This window comes from Rutidosis leptorrhynchoides, chromosome 6, assembly GCF_046630445.1.
Source record: "Rutidosis leptorrhynchoides isolate AG116_Rl617_1_P2 chromosome 6, CSIRO_AGI_Rlap_v1, whole genome shotgun sequence".
NCBI classification, from domain to species: domain Eukaryota; kingdom Viridiplantae; phylum Streptophyta; class Magnoliopsida; order Asterales; family Asteraceae; genus Rutidosis; species Rutidosis leptorrhynchoides.
Window position 1 is genome coordinate 316,748,358 of NC_092338.1, and position 20,340 is coordinate 316,768,697.

General features: G+C 34.4%; 1 non-coding gene across 1 annotated transcript; it reads right to left on the reverse strand.

The window, feature by feature from the left end:
- Positions 1-4,489: 4,489 nt before the first annotated feature.
- Positions 4,490-4,596, reverse strand: LOC139856507 (small nucleolar RNA R71). The gene has a single exon (XR_011761984.1). It is a non-coding gene; the product is annotated as a small nucleolar RNA R71 (small nucleolar RNA).
- Positions 4,597-20,340: the final 15,744 nt, after the last annotated feature.

A 20,340-nucleotide genomic window follows, 5' to 3' on the forward strand; every position in this document is an offset into this window, starting at 1 on the left:
CTTTTACTATGCATTTACAACTTATGTTACATCTGAATAATGGCTTTGTAATGACATTTGTGTCACATATTTATGTTAATGCTTTCTATTCGTAGAAGCACGTTATTTTTGTAAAACATTTGACGTTGGTAAAGACGTCACCTTTTCATGAATGCAAAACATGTTTTAAACAGCATGTAGTATTGTACCTTGTAATGGACCTGTTGTTGATGATCTGTACACGTTGATTTTGTACGGGGCATCACATTTGGTATCAGAGCATTGGTTGTAGGGAATTAGGTTGCATTAGTGTGTCTTGACCGAGTTGAGTAGGATACACTAATAGTTTTAATCTACAACTTACTAGTTTACATGTTTTTGCGGAACTGTTGCATGCTACTGCTTACTTTTACTGCCATTTGAACTTACTATATGCTACTGCTTATTCTCACTATTGCATGCTACTATCTGCTTTTTGCATGATACTTCTGTTTAACACTATTATTATTGCCATGCTATGTACTGCTATAGACGATCTAGGCTGCTGTAGTTATTATGCCTGATTACGTTCTTGCTGCATGTCTGCTATTAGCTGTACCGACTTGGAAAATTTATCTTTCCTAGTTCAGATGTTTTTCTGAACCCTCTTCACACTCGTCTAACCCTAAGAACTAGTAATGTAATCCACCTGTTACTACTGTTCCAGCGTCCCAGAGATCGAAACATTACTTCACGCAATCTAGGAAGAGTACCCCTCGGATTACAAGCCCACTAAAGTTGATCTTCGGAAGAGAAGATATGTGAGGACTTGTCGGAGTAACCGCACCTCGCCCTACCCCCCGAGCTCACCCTAATTAGCCACGTACAATGTATGAACATTAGAAGGTTGTTCAATTTTTGCAAGTTGACCCGTATCCCGTACGCTTTCATGACCGTCACTTATCTCTTTCATTCTTCACCACTACTCGACGATCTAATGATACTTTTGGACTTAGGTCCCTAACGCTCTTAGGAATTGGAGAAGTTGGGAAGGTAGCAACTTTCACAAGGTTATAGTATCCTCTACTGATGCTCAGCCATACCCAAAGACTTAGGAGTCGCCTCAAGACATATCGTATTCCTACTTGCTACACGTACAACTCGACACAAGACCCAGGTTGAATTTCTAGAAAGGAACCTAAAGACATTACCTGAACCCGAACATTTTGAAGAAAATTTTGGGACATTTAGACATTGATGCATGACCTACAGAACCTACGCATCCGCATCGAGAATTCGTGAGATTAATTATGTAGATTTTGTTTTGAGATAGCATAGATAAAGCACCGTTAGATGAAATTGAGTAGAACTTGAAGTTATCACGTTACATTGACCATATGGAGTGATATTGGAATGAACGTACGATTTAGTACAATATAATGACGCCGGGCCAGCGTGATTATATTGAAGTAAATCTTGCAGAAGTTCCAATGTTACTACGTAAGGAATATGAAGTGATTCAAATAAAATTTTGGTAGGAACCACTTGAGTATACGCATTATGGTCTGTTAGAGGTAGGGAAAGAATAACCACATAGCCCAGATACCGTACAAGAAGGGCCTTGATTGCAGAATTGTTAACCTGAAAATTTGTTATAGATTTAGACACTGATATTGCTTAAAACGAACATATATTTAGACACAATATCATTCCAAAATGTAATGTTTTTAATTGTAATTTCCTTATTTTTAGTTGTAATCATTTAAATAAATAAGTGCGAAGACGAAAGACGAAGATCGCTCAAAAATGAAGATTTAAAGTCGAAAACGAAGATTTAAAAGGCAAAAACGTCCAAAATGCTCAAACATACAAGTTACACTCCAAGTGGTTTAAATTATCGAAGAAAAACGTCTAAAGATTGACAAGAATGCAAGTCGCGGAACGCAAATTACACGATATTAAATTGTACGAAAAGATGTTCGAGAAACCGGGACTGAGACATAAACCGGGCGTAAATGTACGAGACATCGGAGCCAAAATTATGAGTCAACAATGCACAAGAATATAATATAATATTTAAATAATTATATAAATTATTTATATATTATATATATTTTTATAATATGTCGAAAAGTAAAAATCCAAAAAATTGTGAGCTGGATCTGGCGGCCATGCGATCGCATGGGAAATAGGCATAAAACCCATGCGATCGCATGGGTTACTGTAGCAGGCCACATATCTATAAAAAGCCAGTTTGCTCGAGCTTTATATACACAATATTTTCTTTTCTCTTCTGTAATAAATAATTTATATTTATAATTATAATTTTAATTTAAGTTTATTTTAATAATAAGGTTATTGTAACATTTAATTTAAGGGTTTTAAATCAAAATTCTGTCCGGGTACCGCTACGCTAATTATATCACTTTTTATCGTTCCAACTCGCTGTAAGTCTCCACGTCCCAACTTTATTTTCACGTATCGTTATTATCGTTATTATTTCTATTGTTATTATTATTATTGTTGTTGTTGTTATTTTTATTGTTATCGTAATATTTATTATTATCATCGTTATTATCGTTATTTATTATTTATTATTGTTATCGTTTATTATTATTATTATTGTTACCATGTCCACTTTATATAATTTATATTTTTACGCCGTTATAATGTCCAACTAAATATCCATAGTGGTAACTAAAATGTAGAACCTCTGGACAAATGGATTGAACCATATTATAATATTATGATGTAACTTTGACTAATTTTAATATTAAGTTTAATCACCAACCCATTGTTATATAATTTAATATTTTCACCCCTATCACATAATTTATTAAAATTAATAAGCGAAAGTGCATTGAATTTACATAAATTATGCTTCAACACCTCGGTGATCTAGACGAACATATGGACAAATTATTGACAACAATTTAGAAGTGTGATTCGGTGGTTTGGGTAATATTACAGTTTATATAATCGTGTAATTATAAAAAGGGTAAGACCGTTATAATTTTGGTTTTAACAAAAGTAAAAACTGGATTAAATCTCAATTTAAATAGTCGGGGTATAATTTAATTCCCTAAAACGAGATCTAAACGAAAGTGAGATTTAGTTTTAGTTAATTAAATCTTTATAAATCGAAAGATAAAATATAAGGATATATATTAAAACATCGTAATCGGACTTAAAAACAATCCATAAATACAGAGGGGACATATTTTAGTAGCCACTACTTTACCTTCTTATAAATCTCTTCAATTTCACTTTTTACCATATAGTAAATTTTAATTACTTTTTACTATTTTTTTATATTGCCATGAAAAACCTTATTTCTTCTATTTTGTCAAATTAGTTAAATTGTATTTTTATTTTCGTTAATTTAGTTATTTCGTTTTAGTTAAATTTAAATTCCGTTCAATTAAGTAGTAAACCCTAATCCAAAATCCCCCTTTTAATATATTAACTTTTAGCGATTAAAACCTTTAAAACTCCATTTCCCTGTGGAACGAACCGGATTTACCAAATAAACTATTACTATACGGATAGGACAAAGTTGCCTATATGTGTGACATCAATCCGAAATCATAAGAACACCATATATCACAACCAATTCGTGTAATAAATTCAATCTAAATTTGATCAAAATAAAAGGACGCGATCTTCAAGCACATCAACTTTTTGGCGCCGCTGCCGGGGAAAAGTTGGCAGTTAAATAAATAGATAATTTTTCTGATTCGTAGTAATAGTTGGATTTGTACGTGGAATGGGTTATTGGAGCCAAACAGCACTCAATTATATTGAGACCAAACGAATCCTGCCCCTCTGCTGCATCTTTTGGCTATTCAAAACGTGGGCAAAATCAGAAGAAAAATCTGTTTGTTTAAAGGTTTTTATCATTGTTTTTAGTTACATACAATTTTGTAATTGTATGACTCGTTCAGGAAATCCTAAACTCGTTGCACTTAATCCAGAGCCTGAAAGAAACTTGAACAAAAGATTAAAACAAGAAAAACAACAAAAATTAGGTAGTACTAGTCAACCGAAAACACCAAAAAATATCAAAAAACAAGTAGGAAACACTAGTGGTCAACCAGAAATCAAAACTGAACCTGAAACCATCGTCATTAAAGAAGAAATGGCAGAAGTAACACCTGATCCAAATGATCTACCGATGTGGAATACCAGACAAACTGTTCCCCCTCTCCCACTTGCACCTATAAGAAGACCTGAAATCGAGGCTGAGAACTGGGAAGTCAAGGGGCAGTTTATGCACATGGTTCGTGAAAACCAATTCGACGGAAGACTTAATAACAATCCGATAGAACATTTAGAAGCTTTTGAAGATTTATGTGATCTGTGCAAAAACAAAGATGTTTATTCATATGCATTTAAGTTAAGAACTTTTCCGTACTCGTTAATCGGAGACGCAAAAGCATGGTTGAAAGCATCAAAACCTGATTCTATCACAACTTTTAACGAATTAAGAGAAAAATTCATTACCCGATTTTTCCCACCAGCAAAAGCCGAAAGACTTAGAACTGAAATCACCACTTTTAAACAAAAGTCGGATGAAACTGTTTATGATGCATGGGAAAGATTAAAAAGAATGTTACGAAATTGTCCGCAACACGGATTGCAAAAAGGGCAAATAGTTCAAACTTTTTATCGTGGTATTGATGAACATACTCGTGGTATATTAGATTCCTCCGCTGGAGGAGTATTTATGTACAAATCACCAAATTAAGCGTATGACATGTTAGAAGACATGTCAGTTCATACTTTTGAATGGACACCGTCTTGAGATCAACTACCTAGAAGGACGGTGGCAAACCTTGAAGAAAAGGAAGACAACAACACAACCATAGCTTCACTGTCGAATCAATTCAAAATTTTGGAAGAGAAATAGAGAAACTAAATTCAACAGTTTTAGCATTACAAGTAGGATGTGAAATCCGTGGACAACCACATTTCACAAAAGATTGTGATATCAATGTTCGGCCAATGAACTCAGTAGCACAAGTTAATTTTATGGCCAATCAAAGACAAGGAAATTTTTAAGGAGGAAATTCTAATTATCAACCTGCAAACCCAGGATATCAAAACCCGAAGAATTTTGCTTTTCAAAGAAATGGACCACCTGGCTTTTTCAATAGAAACCAACCTCCATTTCCACCTCAACAAAATTTCCAACAACAACCGTTACCTCAATTACCATATCAACAACAAAATCATAACACGCAACCAGTAGAGAAGAAATCTAACTTTGAAGAAGTTATGATGAATTTTGTCAAAAGTCAATCAGAAACGAATGAACAAGTGAAGAGACAATTACATCAATCCCAAACGGGAAATGAGCGAGTCCAAAGGAATCATCAAGCATCAATTCAAAACCTTGAAAGAGATATGGGAAGAATATCTCAATTGCTTGCTGAAAGGCAATCGGGCACTTTACCATCAAACACGCAACCAAACCCTAAGGGTAAGGAAACTCAAAATTCAAGTAATATTTCACAAGTTAATTCAATCACTATGCGAACTGGGTTAACCATTAACTCAGAGATTCCAAAGCCTCTCACTCCTATTCATGTTTCACAAGAAAACGAACCTGTGGTGGAAGAAAATACGGTGCCAACCACAAGTGCACTAAAGACTCAAAATCAACCACCATTGAAGGTATATAAACCTCCAATTCCATATCCGCAACGTTTGAAGAAAGATAAATTACAAGCACAATACAACAAGTTTGCTAACATGATTAAGAAAATTTGTATAAATGTACCGCTTGTATATGTTCTTGCGGGTATGCCGAATTATGGAAGGTTTATCAAAGATCTTATAGCAGACAAAGGAAAATATGCAGAAGTTTCAACCACATTCCTTAATGAGGAATGCTCGGAAATTTTACAAAAGCAAAATTTGCCACCAAAACTTGGAGATCCTGGAAGTTTCATCATTCCTTGTCTGATGGGAGATTCAGTAATGTACGATGCATTAGCTGATTTAGGAGCGAGGATTAACCTTATGCCTCACTCTTTGTAGTTAAAATTGAACTTAGGTGATTTAAAACCAACCAGGATGTGTATACGATTAGCTGATAGAACATACAACTATCCTATTGGCGTTGCTGAAAACCTACCGGTTAAAGTAAATCACTTAATCTTTCCTGCTGATTTCGTAGTTCTTGAAATGGAAGAAGATAGTAAGGTTCCCCTAATTCTAGGGCGTCCCTTTCTAAATACTGCAGACGCAACTGTGCGCGTAAAAGAGAAAAATCTCAGCTTAGGTGTGGGGGAGGATAGAATTATATTGAACATAGATAAGGCTATGAAACACCCTATGTCTCATGATGACGAATGTTTCCAAATAGACATTGTTGATTGTTGTATTGAGGAAGAACTACAAGAACTATTAAATGTCGACACCTCAGATTTCACCCTGATGGGTGAAGATGAAGATTTTGATGTCGATATAGAGTTAGACAAGCTGTTAAAGGTAGTCACTGATGAAGAATACGTAGAAGAAGAAATTCCCGGGGAAGATGAACCTTTTGAAGAAATTACCGATGGTAATAGGTTCTGGATAAAATCTTCCTTGGAAGAACCACCCACCTTGGAACTTAAAGAACTCCCGGAGTATGCTTATCTCCAAGGAACGTCACAATTACCCGTCATAATTTCATCAAAACTTTCCGATGACGAAAAGGGTAGGTTAATGTCTATTTTAAAAACCCACAAAAAGGCAATTGCTTGGAAAACAACTGATATTCCAGGGATTAACCCTGCTTATTGTACTCATAAAATTCTAATGGAAGAAGATTTTAAACCCGTGGTATAAAGGCAACGGAGGTTAAACCCTAACATGAAAGAAGTTGTCAAAAAGGAGGTTATCAAATTACTTGATGCCAGGTTAATTTACCCTATATCCGATAGCCCCGTGGGTAAGTCCTGTACAAGTAGTACCCAAGAAAGGAGGTACGACTGTTATTCTAAATGATAAGAATGAACTCGTTCCTACAAGAACAGTTACTGGGTGGAGAGTCTGTATAGACTATCGTCGTCTAAACGACGCTACAAGGAAAGATCATTTCCCGCTACCATTTATCGACCAAATGCTAGAACGTTTGGCGGGAAAAGATTACTACTGTTTCCTTGATGGATTCTCCAGTTATTTTCAAATTCCAATTGATCCAAAAGACCAAGACAAGACCACTTTTACTTGTCCATTTGGTACTTTTGCGTACCGACGAATGCCATTCGGATTATGTAATGCACCAGGCACCTTCCAAAGGTGTATGACGGCAATTTTTCATAACATGATTGAAGAAAGTATAGAAGTCTTTATGGATGATTTCTCTGTTTTTGGGGACTCCTTCAACTCATGTCTCTCAAACCTTGAACGAATGCTAATTCGTTGTGAAGAATCAAATCTTGTTTTAAACTGGGAGAAATGCCACTTCATGGTGAAGGAAGGCATTGTTTTAGGACACAAGATTTCTCGAGCTGGAATGGAAGTAGACAAAACTAAGATAGACGTTATTTCAAAACTTCCTCCTCCAACCAATATTAAAGGAATTCGTAGTTTCCTTGGTCATGCGGGATTCTATCGACGATTCATAAAGGATTTTTCCAAAATCGCTCGACCCATAACTAAACTTCTTGAGAAAGACAGTACATTCGATTTCAACGAAGAATGTCCAAATGCTTTCTCCATTCTGAAAGAGAAACTTACGAATGCACCTATTATGGTATCACCAGACTGGTCCAAACCTTTCGAGCTAATGTGTGATGCTAGTGATTTTGCACTGGGAGCTGTTTTAGGCCAACGTCAAGACAACAAATTTCAACCAATCTACTATGCAAGTAAAACACTTACAAGAGCTCAGTTGAATTACACAACTACTGAGAAGGAGCTTCTTGCAGTAGTTTTTTCTTTCGATAAGTTTAGATCTTACCTGGTGTTATCTAAAACAATTGTTTATACTGATCATTCAGCACTAAAGTACTTATTCAAGAAGCAAGATGCTAAGCCTAGACTAATTTGTTGGATTCTTCTCCTACAAGAATTCGACATTGAAATCAAGGATAAAAAGGGTGCTGAAAATCTCGCTGCAGATCACTTATCCCGTCTTGAAAATCCTAACTTAGAAACACTCGACGAATCTGTTATTCACGATACTTTTCCAGACGAGTTCCTTATGCAAATTAAAATGGAAGAAGAAATTCCATGGTTTGCGGACTTTGCCAATTATCTAGCCGCGGGAATTCTTGTTAAGAATCAAACTTATCAGCAAAAGAAGAAATTTTTCGCTGATCTGAAGTTTTACTTCTGGAAAAGCCCTAATCTCTTTCGTATAGGAGCAGATCAAGTTATTCGTCAATGTGTATACGGTAAAGAAGCTCAACAAATTCTGGAGCACTGTCATCAAGGACCAGCTGGTGGACATTTCGGACCAAGCTATACAGCTATGAAGGTTTTTGACTCAGGTTTTTACTGGCCTACAATTTTCAAAGATGCACATAATATGGTAAAAACCTGTGATGCTTGTCAAAGATCTGGAAATATATCCAAAAGAGACGAAATGCCACAACAAAGCATCCTAGTATGCGAAGTATTTGACATTTGGGGTATTGACTTCATGGGTCCGTTCCCTGCTTCTAACAAATGCAAATACATTCTCGTAGCAGTCGATTATGTTTCTAAATGGGCTGAAGCAAAAGCTCTACCCACCAACGATGCTCGAGTTGTTATCAGCTTTCTCAAAAACCTTTTCTCACGATTCGGACTTCCAAAAGTATTAATCAGTGATCGTGGAACTCATTTTACAAATCAATTACTCGAGAAAGTACTTAAAAAGTATGGAGTTAATCATCATTTCTCAACTTCTTACCACCCTCAAACGAGTGGCCAAGTTGAAAACACAAATCGAGGTCTTAAACAAATTTTAGAAAGAACTGTTAAGAATAATCCAAAAATCTGGCATCGAAAGCTAGATGATGCGCTATGGGCATTTAGAACCGCATTCAAAACACCCATTGGTACCACTCCTTTCCGATTAATATATGGTAAGGCGTGTCATCTACCTGTCGAGGTTGAACACAAGGTATATTGGGCAATAAAAGAATGTAATACAGACCTTGTGGAAGCCGGAGAAAATCGATTCTTACAATTTCATGAATTAGACGAGCTAAGACTTCAAGCATATGAAAATTCGAGATCTTACAAAGAGAGAACTAAGAAATGGCACGATGCTCGCTTAAAAGAGAAGAAAACATTTGAACCAGGGGACAAAGTTCTAGTTTTTCAATCACGTTTTAAGTTTTCACCTAGGAAACTTAAGTCCCGATGGAGGTGACCGTATGAAGTAAAACAAACATTTCCATCCGGATACGTAGAGTTATATGACAAGAATGGTGGTATTTTCAATGTGAATGGTCACAGACTTAAATTCTACTATGAAGGGTTCAAAAACACTGAAAGAGATGACATCACATTCTACCCTAAGGACAAATGAATTCAGGGTAAATTTTAGCTAACCACTCGCCTTCTTAAAACATTTCAAATTATTTCAAGAGTGGAGCCCGATTGGTCTTTTCCACTAGCAGACACTAAAGAACTAGTCTTCTCCCTCCATTCTGAATTTTTTTAGTTTTGTATGAAATTAATATGTTAAATTTAAGTTTTGTGTGATTTTAAAAACAAAATTTACTTTATTTCATTAAGTTTAAAAAAATGATTTTTAAAATTCGTCGTGAGTTGAACACTAGGTCATAGAACCGAAATTGCTTTACCCAAGGACGGGGCGAAAAATTTTGTTATCATTATTTTAATATTATTGATCTAAAGTATGCCAAAAATATTATTTGAATGTGGGGTAATATACCAAACTTCAAAAATATGTATATATGTTTGTAGTTTATTTTATGTACTAATAAGGGTAAAAGACGCATTTTCAAAGACTGAAATTCAGTTTGGCAAAAGCAACCAATTTTTGGCGAAACATATGAAAAGATGACGGAAAATTTTGATTGACGGACAAATCAACATTAACAGATTAAACAAATCCCGCAAGTTACAGCTTTTTAGCTAAAGAGGTTTTAACTCTCTTTCTATTCTAATTACCCTCGTGAATTTAATTTAGTCTGATTTCATTACAAATGAAGACATTGCATGATCTCAAGTGTGGGGGGGGGGGGGGGGGGGGGGGGGTTATAAATTCTCCCGGGTTTACACTAGGCTTATTTTCTAAATTTTGTGAAAAATTTAAAAAATTTTAACTAAATGAATTCAAATCTTGTTTAATATATTTATGAACGATAAAACTAGGTGCGGGTACCAAAATTATTGTTAACCTTAAAAAAAAGGATATAAATTGAGAAACAACTAAAACGCTTGAATTTATTTATTATAAATAAAAAGACGCATGAAAAAAAAGCCAAGTGTGGGGAGATTTGTCAATATATATGAACAGTTATCACATGTTTGTACGAAGTTTATTGAAGGTACTTTTGCTTTGGGCTGTATAAATTAATTTTACCCATTAAATTGTGAAAATTAAAGAAAAGATGGATCTACACGGTGAATCAATTCCATCATTAAAATGAAGTAAAGTCTTCAGAAAAAGAAACGCGCTTCTTGATTTAGGTCAGTAAGTTATCGTCCAGACCAGTTGTAGAGTCTACGAAAAACCTTGAAAAGTTTTCTCGAAAATCAGCTAGAAATCCACGGACCTCAGCATCAAACAGGGTCGCCATGTGGTCAGACTTATCCTAACCATGAGAGGATCTGTCTCGTAAAATGGTGAGGGCGCCGTGCAAATTAGCTTGATAAGACTAATGAATCAGACCCCCAGAAAGGATAATCTCCTTAAAGATTAAAAATCAGCATTTAAGCCTGATATTACTCAATCCTTGAGATTGACCTTAAAGATTGAGAATTACAAACTCATGGAATTCAATGATATCTAAACTCGAGCTTGAACAAGAAAATATTTTGATCAAATTAAAACCGATTTGTTTTCTGAAAACCTATTTTCAATGCGTTCATTACCATTGAACGTAAAATCCTGAGAATTCATCGGAATTCATTAGGTCACCTGAACCAAATCGGGTGTCAACCGTAAGAACGGTGGTTGCATAGCATTGTCGAAGACAGGACCTTGTGCCAGACCAAAAAATTATAGGGTGATCTTTACTATTTCTCCTACAAAGGATAGTAATTGCATCCGGCACGTTTTAGGACCATAATCAAAAGCATATCATTAGATATTGCCTTAACAGTTGCTTGTTCATCGCTTTCCTTTACAACCGGACGGTTGTTTACTGAAAGGTAATATACGGGGCAAGTATACTGGATGTGTTGCTTTCCTAATACAAGGTTAGCTAGTGGGTGACACAAAACTGCAAGTTTGAACTAAAATTTTAAAATCTGAAACCCACAACACCCACAAAAACAATTTACAACACCGATAAAGGGTTAAATCGGAAAACTTATGTAGGGTAAAAGCTAGATTGAATTTTCAAAAGATCAAATGTTTTCATAAAGATCCAATTTCCTTAAAGGATCTAAATTTTCATAGTCATGTGGGACTGTAAATCACATCGTTACTATCATTGTTTGCACCGTATTAAAATCACTGATGTATAAAGTGTGAAAAATAAAGAAGTGATTTGTGTGAAGTATGTTTTATTTCAAAGTTCTATATTGCTTGAGGACAAGCAATGTTCAAGTGTAGGGATATTTGATATTGCTTAAAACGAACATATATTTAGACGCTATATCATTCCAAAATGTAATGTTTTTAATTGTAATTTCCTTATTTTTAGTTGTAATCGTTTAAATAAATAAGTGCGAAGACGAAAGACGGAGATCGCTCAAAAATGAAGATTTAAAGTCGAAAACGAAGATTTAAAAGGCAAAAACGTCCAAAATGCTCAAACGTACAAGTTACACTCCAAGTGATTTAAATTATCGAAGAAAAACGTCTAAAGATTGACAAGAATGCAAGTCGCGGAACCCAAATTACACGATATTAAATTGTACGAAAAGACGTTCGAGAAACCGGGACTGAGACATAAACCGGGCGTAAATGTACGAGACATCGGAGCAAAAATTATGAGTCAACAATGTACAAGAATATAAAATAATATTTAAATAATTATATAAATTATTTATATATTATATATATTTTTATAATATGTCGACAAGTAAAAATCTAAAAAATTGTGAGCTGGATCTGGTGGCCATGCGATCGCATGGGAAATAGACATAAAACCCATGCGATCGCATGGGTTACTGTAGCAGGCCACATATCTATAAAAAGCCAGTTTGCTCGAGCTTTATGTACACAATATTTTCTTTTCTCTTCTGTAATAAATAATTTATATTTATAATTATAATTTTAATTTAAGTTTATTTTAATAATAAGGTTATTGCAACGTTTAATAACCCTGTTTTAAATCAGAATTCTGTCCGGGTACCGCTACGCTAATTATATCACTTTTTACCGTTCCAACTCGCTGTAAGTCTCCACGTCCCAACTTTATTTTCACGTATCGTTATTATCGTTATTATTTCTATTGTTATTATTATTATTATTATTATTGTTGTTGTTATTTTTATTGTTATCGTAATATTTATTATTATCGTCATTATTATCGTTATTTATTATTTATTATTGTTATCGTTTATTATTATTATTATTGTTACCATGTCCACTTTATATAATTTATATTTTTACGCCGTTATAATGTCCAACTAAATATCCATAGTGGTAACTAAAATGTAGAACCTCTGGACAAATGGATTGAACCATATTATAATATTATGATGTAACTTTGACTATTTTTAATATTAAGTTTAATCACCAACAGATTGTTATATAATTTAATATTTTCACCCCTATCACATAATTTATTAAAATTAATAAGCGAAAGTGCATTGAATTTACATAAATTATGCTTCAACACCTCGGTGATCTAGATGAACATATGGACAAATTATTGACAACAATTTAGAAGTGTGATTCGGTGGTTTGAGTAATATTACAGTTTATATAATCGTGTAATTATAAAAAGGGTAAGACCGTTATAATTTTGGTTTTAACGAGAGTAAAAACTGGATTAAATCTCAATTTAAATAGTCGGGGTATAATTTAATTCGCTAAAACGAGATCTAAACGAAAGTGAGATTTAGTTTTAGTTAATTAAATCTTTATAAATCGAAAGATAAAATATAAGGATATATATTAAAACATCGTAATCGCACTTAAAAACAATCCATAAATACAGAGGGGACATATTTTAGTAGCCACTACATTACCTTCTTATAAATCTCTTCAATTTCACTTTTTACCATATAGTAAATTTTAATTACTTTTTACTATTTTGCTATATTGCCATGAAAAACCTTATTTCTTCTATTTTGTCAAATTAGTTAAATTGTATTTTTATTTTCGTTAATTTAGTTATTTCGTTTTAGTTAAATTTAAATTCCGTTCAATTAAGTAGTAAACCCTAATCTAAAATCCCCCTTTTAATAGATTAACTTTTAGCGATTAAAACCTTGAAAACTCCATTTCCCTGTGGAACGAACCGGATTTACCAAATAAACTATTACTATACGGATAGGACAAAGTTGCCTATATGTGTGAAATCAATCCGAAATCATAAGAACACCATATATCACAACCAATTCGTGTAACAAATTCAATCTAAATTCGATCAAAATAAAAGGACACGATCTTCAAGCACATCCGACACCCTGGACACTTAAGGAAAAAATTCTCAAATAGGAAAAACTTTGGACTTACTTGCAGTAGAGCAATCGTTATCTCAGCTATGGAGACTCGCATGGATCCTGATTTTAGTTAGGTTACGTTTCGTCACAACATTTTATTTTCTCGAAGTTGTTTAATACTAGAGCGATAGAAACCTTATATCAAATAACCTTAGTGTTATGACTAATAAGCCATTAACAACCATGAGAGTTAAGTATTCTATAGGACAAGCTAATGGTAAGTTGGCAGAGATAAAGTAATGATTTAAGGTAGTACCTTAAAATTAACAGGTGGGCCATTTGGAGATGACCTCATGTCAACAAAACTTGGAAGTTTAAAGTAGTAGTGGAAAGGATTAGTTACCTACGCACAAACAGATGTTATTTGAGAAGATTGATAGAATTTTTCACGGTGGTATAATAAGATTTGGTTAGAACGAACCTTAAGATTAATCTAACACCCATCAATTTGAGAAGCTTGATGTAACAGTTGGAATGGACTTTATAAACCTAATACTCATCAAGTTAGGAGGCTTTAATGAAATAGTTGAAACGGACTGGCTTTCAAGGATGAAAGCGAAAGTTATTTATAGTGAGAATATTATTCGTATACCTCGCGAGAATGGTGAGCCATTAATAGTTTACGGGAAGAGGAGTAGCCCGAAGCCGAACCTTATTAGTTGCATGAAGGCACAAAAGGTCATGAGACCAGGACATTGCTACTTATGATGGGAAGTGTCTGACTTGTTCCAAGGTCAAAGCCGAACACCAAAAGCCATCTGGGTTACTTCAACAGTCCGAAATCCCACAATGGAAATGGAAAGGAATAACAATGGATTTCATCACGAAGCTACCAAAAACGGTAGGTGGTTATGACACTATCTAGGTTATTGTTGACCGTCTCACCAAATATGCTCACTTTCTAGCCATGAAAGCAACCGATACAATGGACAAACTTGCACAACGATACATAAAGGAAATTGTATCCCGTCACTTCAGCGATTCAAATTTTATATTAAAGACTACCCAAGAATCTTATTTTATACTCATTCTTACGCGACTCTAAATCCTAACTTATTCCAAGAGATTTCTTATTTGATGATAATCACACCATCATCCTTCTTACTTCAATATTAGTCATACCAGTTCAAAATTTTCCAAAATCAATGGGTGGTTAATTCTCATCCTCATACTCTCCCATTCGTATCTCACTTATAAGCAACAGCTTCACACTTAAGCATTTTTAGTCGAAGGACTTATGCCCTACTAATAGTCATCAACCACATTTAAATTCAATAGTTTTCATTACCTCGTGACATTGTTGCTCAAATATCACCCGAAATTTTCAAAAATCTTTTACTCGATCCTCATCAATCTTTTTCCAACATGTAACCTCCGAAATATGAAAATTTTGTTTGCCAAAATTTTACACACACTATTTTACTGTGCGATCCTCTCAAAGTTTTATAAAAATAAATTTATTTTATTGCCATTCGTACAAATTTTAGAAATCGTATATGTTATATATAATAAAGTAAATAATTACTTATTTTTGACTAGTACATATGAAATTTTACTTTCACTTTTACAAATCAATTCTTTTATTCAAAAGGTATTTTACTTAGAATAGTACATGTTTACTAAAAACTTCTTTTCTTTTCTTACATTGTCACCTTAAACGATTTCTATAAAATTTTCGTTGCTTGTTATATAAAACTTTTTGTGTTATTCGTATCTCAGTCATAAGGAAGACTTCACAATCGTCGAAACCGAGAGATTAATGTGTGTGATAAAGGCACTTACTACCATGTCATGCAGAGCCTTCGGGCATCCACTAACACTTAAACCATTCAAAATTATTGCGTTACCCCAAGGATCTTATTTGCCACACCTGTTGGAACGATGCTCTTTCTTACATAACTCTAAGTCCTGACTTATTCTAGGGGTTTCTCATTTAGTGACATTAACACCATCAGTATTCCAACTTTAATATTAGTCATAACCTGTTTGGCATTTTGCAAAGTCAAGAAGCGATTAACTTCTCATCTTCATGCTCTATCTTTCATACCTCACTTTTTAGCAACGGCTTCGCACGTGAACATTTTTGGCCCAAAAATTTATGTCCTGATAATTATCAAAACTACATTTTATTCATTATTTTCATTACCTAGTGACATGTCACCCGATGATTCAAATATTTTTCACTTGATCTATTTCAACTCGTAACCTTTGAAATACGAAAAACTATGTTATCAAAATTTTTACACGGTGTTTATTTGTGCGGTCCTCACGAGATTTATGGACAAATGAAAGTAATAAAATTTTCTATCACTTATGCGATTTATAAAATCATATATGTATGTATATAATTAAATTAATAAATTTACCTTTTGGTTAGTACATACTAAGTTATGCCTTCAAATTATTTAAAAAAATCGCTCCTTTATTGAGTTGTTTAACTTAGGTCAAATAGTTTTGCGCAAAATGGTACACGTTGTACATACTTCTAAATTTACTAAGAACTTCGTTCCATTTATGTTGTCACATCAAACGTTTAAAGGTTTTTCAAAACTTTCTTGGTTGATTTTATTAAAGGTTTTCGTATTAATCACATTTCCTTTCGTCCTCTGTTTAGGGATGAAGCTTACCATTAAGATATTTGTTAAAAACTCTTGAGCCACTTTGGATGGCAGTTTTATAAAATTTGAGAGGGAAGTCTTTGCGCTCATAAAATGTTCCTTTTAAGGTTAGACATGGCAAAAACGCGGGCCGGTAAATCAGTTTTCTGGGGTACACTCAGTGGTCACCCTATCGTAGGAAAGGCACTAGGCGGGTTTCTACTCTCAATATTTCACGGCTAATCGCAACACCCTCGTAAACATCATCTCTATGAATCAGTATATTGAGGTACAAGAAATCGTTTTCGAGATCCTTTTCACTTGGAGTAAACCATTCTTTATGACCAAGGGTTCACGTATCTTCTCATCTGCGCATCCCCTAAAGTATAAAGAAAAATTCAGAACAACCCGCTCGAAGAGTTCACTCTAGTTCAAAGATCACACCTTACGTGCTATTTTCTTTCGGAATTGTAACGTAAAATACTTTAGGAATCTATGAACCTTGTTATCCGCTTGGCAGGGACTGCTTAAAACGTCTATAACCCAGATGTGGTTACTCTACATATTCCTTCCTTCATTGGTTGCAACTATATGTTGTTCTAGTTAATGTTAACCATAACTTCAACATGTAACTGAAAGGATAGAGTTACATTATAAAACTGTGCTTTCATTCCATCCAAGGATAAGTTCACATGCAGTATGTTGTGATCGCCATATTTTCCATTCTATCTGTCAGCTTTGTATTGTGACATAAGCGATCAATGTTTTAGATGAGTTTGATAATATTCATGTTGCATTTCATGCATCCAGCTTACTGAAGATGCATGTAAGGCTAAAAACATCATCTTTCCTTTTGTGGATATATATTCAGATGACATCTTCATGTTAACAAGAAACGAAATCAATTTGTTGATCTCTAAGGTCAAGAGACTTAGTTAATGGCACATACCTAATCTTACGTTTATGCGCCCAAGTACCTTTCAAGGTAAATAGCTCACTTCTGAGCCCACGATTCCCTCGGAACTTTGATACGCTCATTCTTCTTCAAATTCGGTACATTTGTTGGTCCCTCCTCAAAATTTTGGGACGAAATTTTCTTTAACAGGTGGGTAATGTAACGACCCGACTTTTTCGACTTATATTTTTGTGCTTTATACTTTCACGAAACTGCGTATTTGTGCATATTGAGCTAGTTTATGCTCTAGTATCTTTATTCATGATTAATTACTTTGGTTAATATTTTACAACGTGCTATTAGGTGTTTAATCACTTAACTTGGTCCCCGAATGCTTTTATGACCATTAGTGTCACTTGACGTTTAAAGCGAGCTATGTACTTGGTACACGTTTAAATTTTGTCATAATTGGAATATTATGACTACGTAATACTAATTGTTATTTTCTAATAACAATTACTTGGGTTATTGGATTCTTAATTACGCTTAGTAATTTACTATGCACACTAGTTAGTTTTGTTGGACTTTCTACCTTGTTGGACTTGAGCTCACCCTACTCTAGTTAATGGACCATTTAATTAGCCTAATTTTAAATGGATTATGACCCATTAAAATGTAAGACAAAAACCCATTAATATGAGCCATTATACTAGCATTTTTGTTAACCATTACCACACATGTTGCATGGGATCCCAACAATAAGCACCACCTTTAGACCACCACCATACAAAAAGTAAAAAGGTGTCCCCTTGTCCCCCCATTTGGCCGCCGGTTTGGAGACCACCACCACACCATAAATACAAGCCTCATTCACCCATTTCACACTTGATCTCATTCATATTTTACACACACTTGCTCTCTAATTCTCTCTCTAGTCTTTCTCACACTAAAAATTGTAAGTTTTAAATTTTCTTCTTTTTCTTCTCTTCTTCTTATACACGACATCATCATCATCTTCATAAGATCAAGCTTTTTATCTTCTTGATCTTGTTATATCTTGAAGATTCAAACTTTGATTTGAATCCTTCAAGAACATGAAAGATTCAAGCTTTCTAGCTTGAATCTTCATTATTTTGATGGATCTAAGCTTTATAGCTTAAGATCACTTTATTTTTGTTAAAAGATCAAAACTTGTGTTTATGATCTTTATGTAACTTGTAGATCTAGCCTTTTTCTTTAAGGATCTTCAAGAACATTAAAGATCCAAGCTTTCTAGCTTAGGGTTTCATTATTTTGTTTAGATCTTAGCTTTTTAGCTTATGGTCTCATTACTTTCACTAGATCTTAGCTTTCTAACTTATGGTCTCATTAATCTTGTAAAGATCCAAGCTTTCTAGCTTAGGGTTAATTAATACTTAAGATCTAAGTTATTATTGTAGATCTCACTTACTTGGAACCTTTTTATGATTTTTATGGTGATAATAATTAAGTCTTCATCATCTCATATGATGAAGATGCATAAACTTGTATTAAAAGGACAAAGGTTGAAGCTTTATTGTGATTATACAATAAAGAGACAACCTTGATGTTCAAAACTTGTAGAAAGTTAGATTTTACTTTTAGTTGTGTGTTGATGGTTAAAAATTGGTCATAGTGATGCTAAAACATCAAAGAGTTGTACACTTGAAGCTTACACGCATCAAGGATGAGAACCGTGATGAGCATCAAGCACCAAGAAACCCACCGGAGCACTTGTTTGCTGTTTTCGGGGTCTGATCAGACTCCTGGGACTTCTGGACTCGCCTAAATCCGATATACGGTTTAGGATTTATAGCCTTTCGAAAGTCACTACGCTTTCGTAACGACGTGCTGAAATTTCTGACCTACTCGCGCTTGAACCGTCGCCACAGTCAAACAAAATCAAGTTTGGATATAAAAATTGGACAGGGGCACAAGGACTCCCATACGGAGCCTTGGCCACTGACCACACGTCTTTTCGGTTTGTATAGAGGTCGTAGCAGCTGTCCGAATTCAGCCTTTTGCTTCGATATTTATTCTTGTTGAAAACTTACTTTATCTTTTACGAATGATGATGATGATGATACTTAAACTTAATTTATTCACTTTTAAAACTTTTGGGGATAATTTACTAACCTAGTAACCTTTGACTTAGGTTGAGGACCTTTTGGATCGACCAACTTACTTTTTTTGGACCGACTTACTACTTGCTTACATTGTCGTATTGATTTTACCGCACATTCACTGTGAGTTATAGCTTCCCTTTTTACTTTACTATTTTTGGGACTGAGAATACATGCACTATTTATGTTTTACATACTAGACACGAGTACTTAAACTTTATATATATGCGGGTTATATAACGGCACAAAGATTTCCCTTAGCTCGGTAACGTTTAGTCATTGGTTTATGAACCGGTGAACGCGAATATTAGATTTGGATCCATAGGGTTTGACATCCCCACTCGGGCTAGTCGCGCTAGCATTCAACGGGTGTTTAATACTTCGTAAACAGACGCACTCGCCAAGTGTACTTTTAGGGGGTAATATTACGTTAAGTTAGTTACCGGGTGCCCACGGATAAGCATATACTTTATCATACTGATTTGAATTACTGATTTGAAATGCTGGTTGAAGCACTGAAATCTCGTGGTCTACATTACATTACTGATTACAAACAAACTATAGCTCACCAACATTCGTCTTGACTTTTTAAGCATGTATTTCTCAGGTGCTTAGACATTTTTGCTTCCGCTGTTAGACTTGCTGTTATAGTCTTGGTGTTATAGACTTGCTGTTACAGACTCGCTGTGTTAGACTTCCGTTGCATTACTTAGAGATGTCTCAATCATGGAACTTTTACTATGCATTTACAACTTATGTTACATCTGAATAATGGCTTTGTAATGACATTTGTGTCACATATTTATGTTAATGCTTTCTATTCGTAGAAGCACGTTATTTTTGTAAAACATTTGACGTTGGTAAAGACGTCACCTTTTCATGAATGCAAAACTTGTTTTAAACAGCATGTAGTATTGTACCGTGTAATGGACATGTTGTTGATGATCCGTAC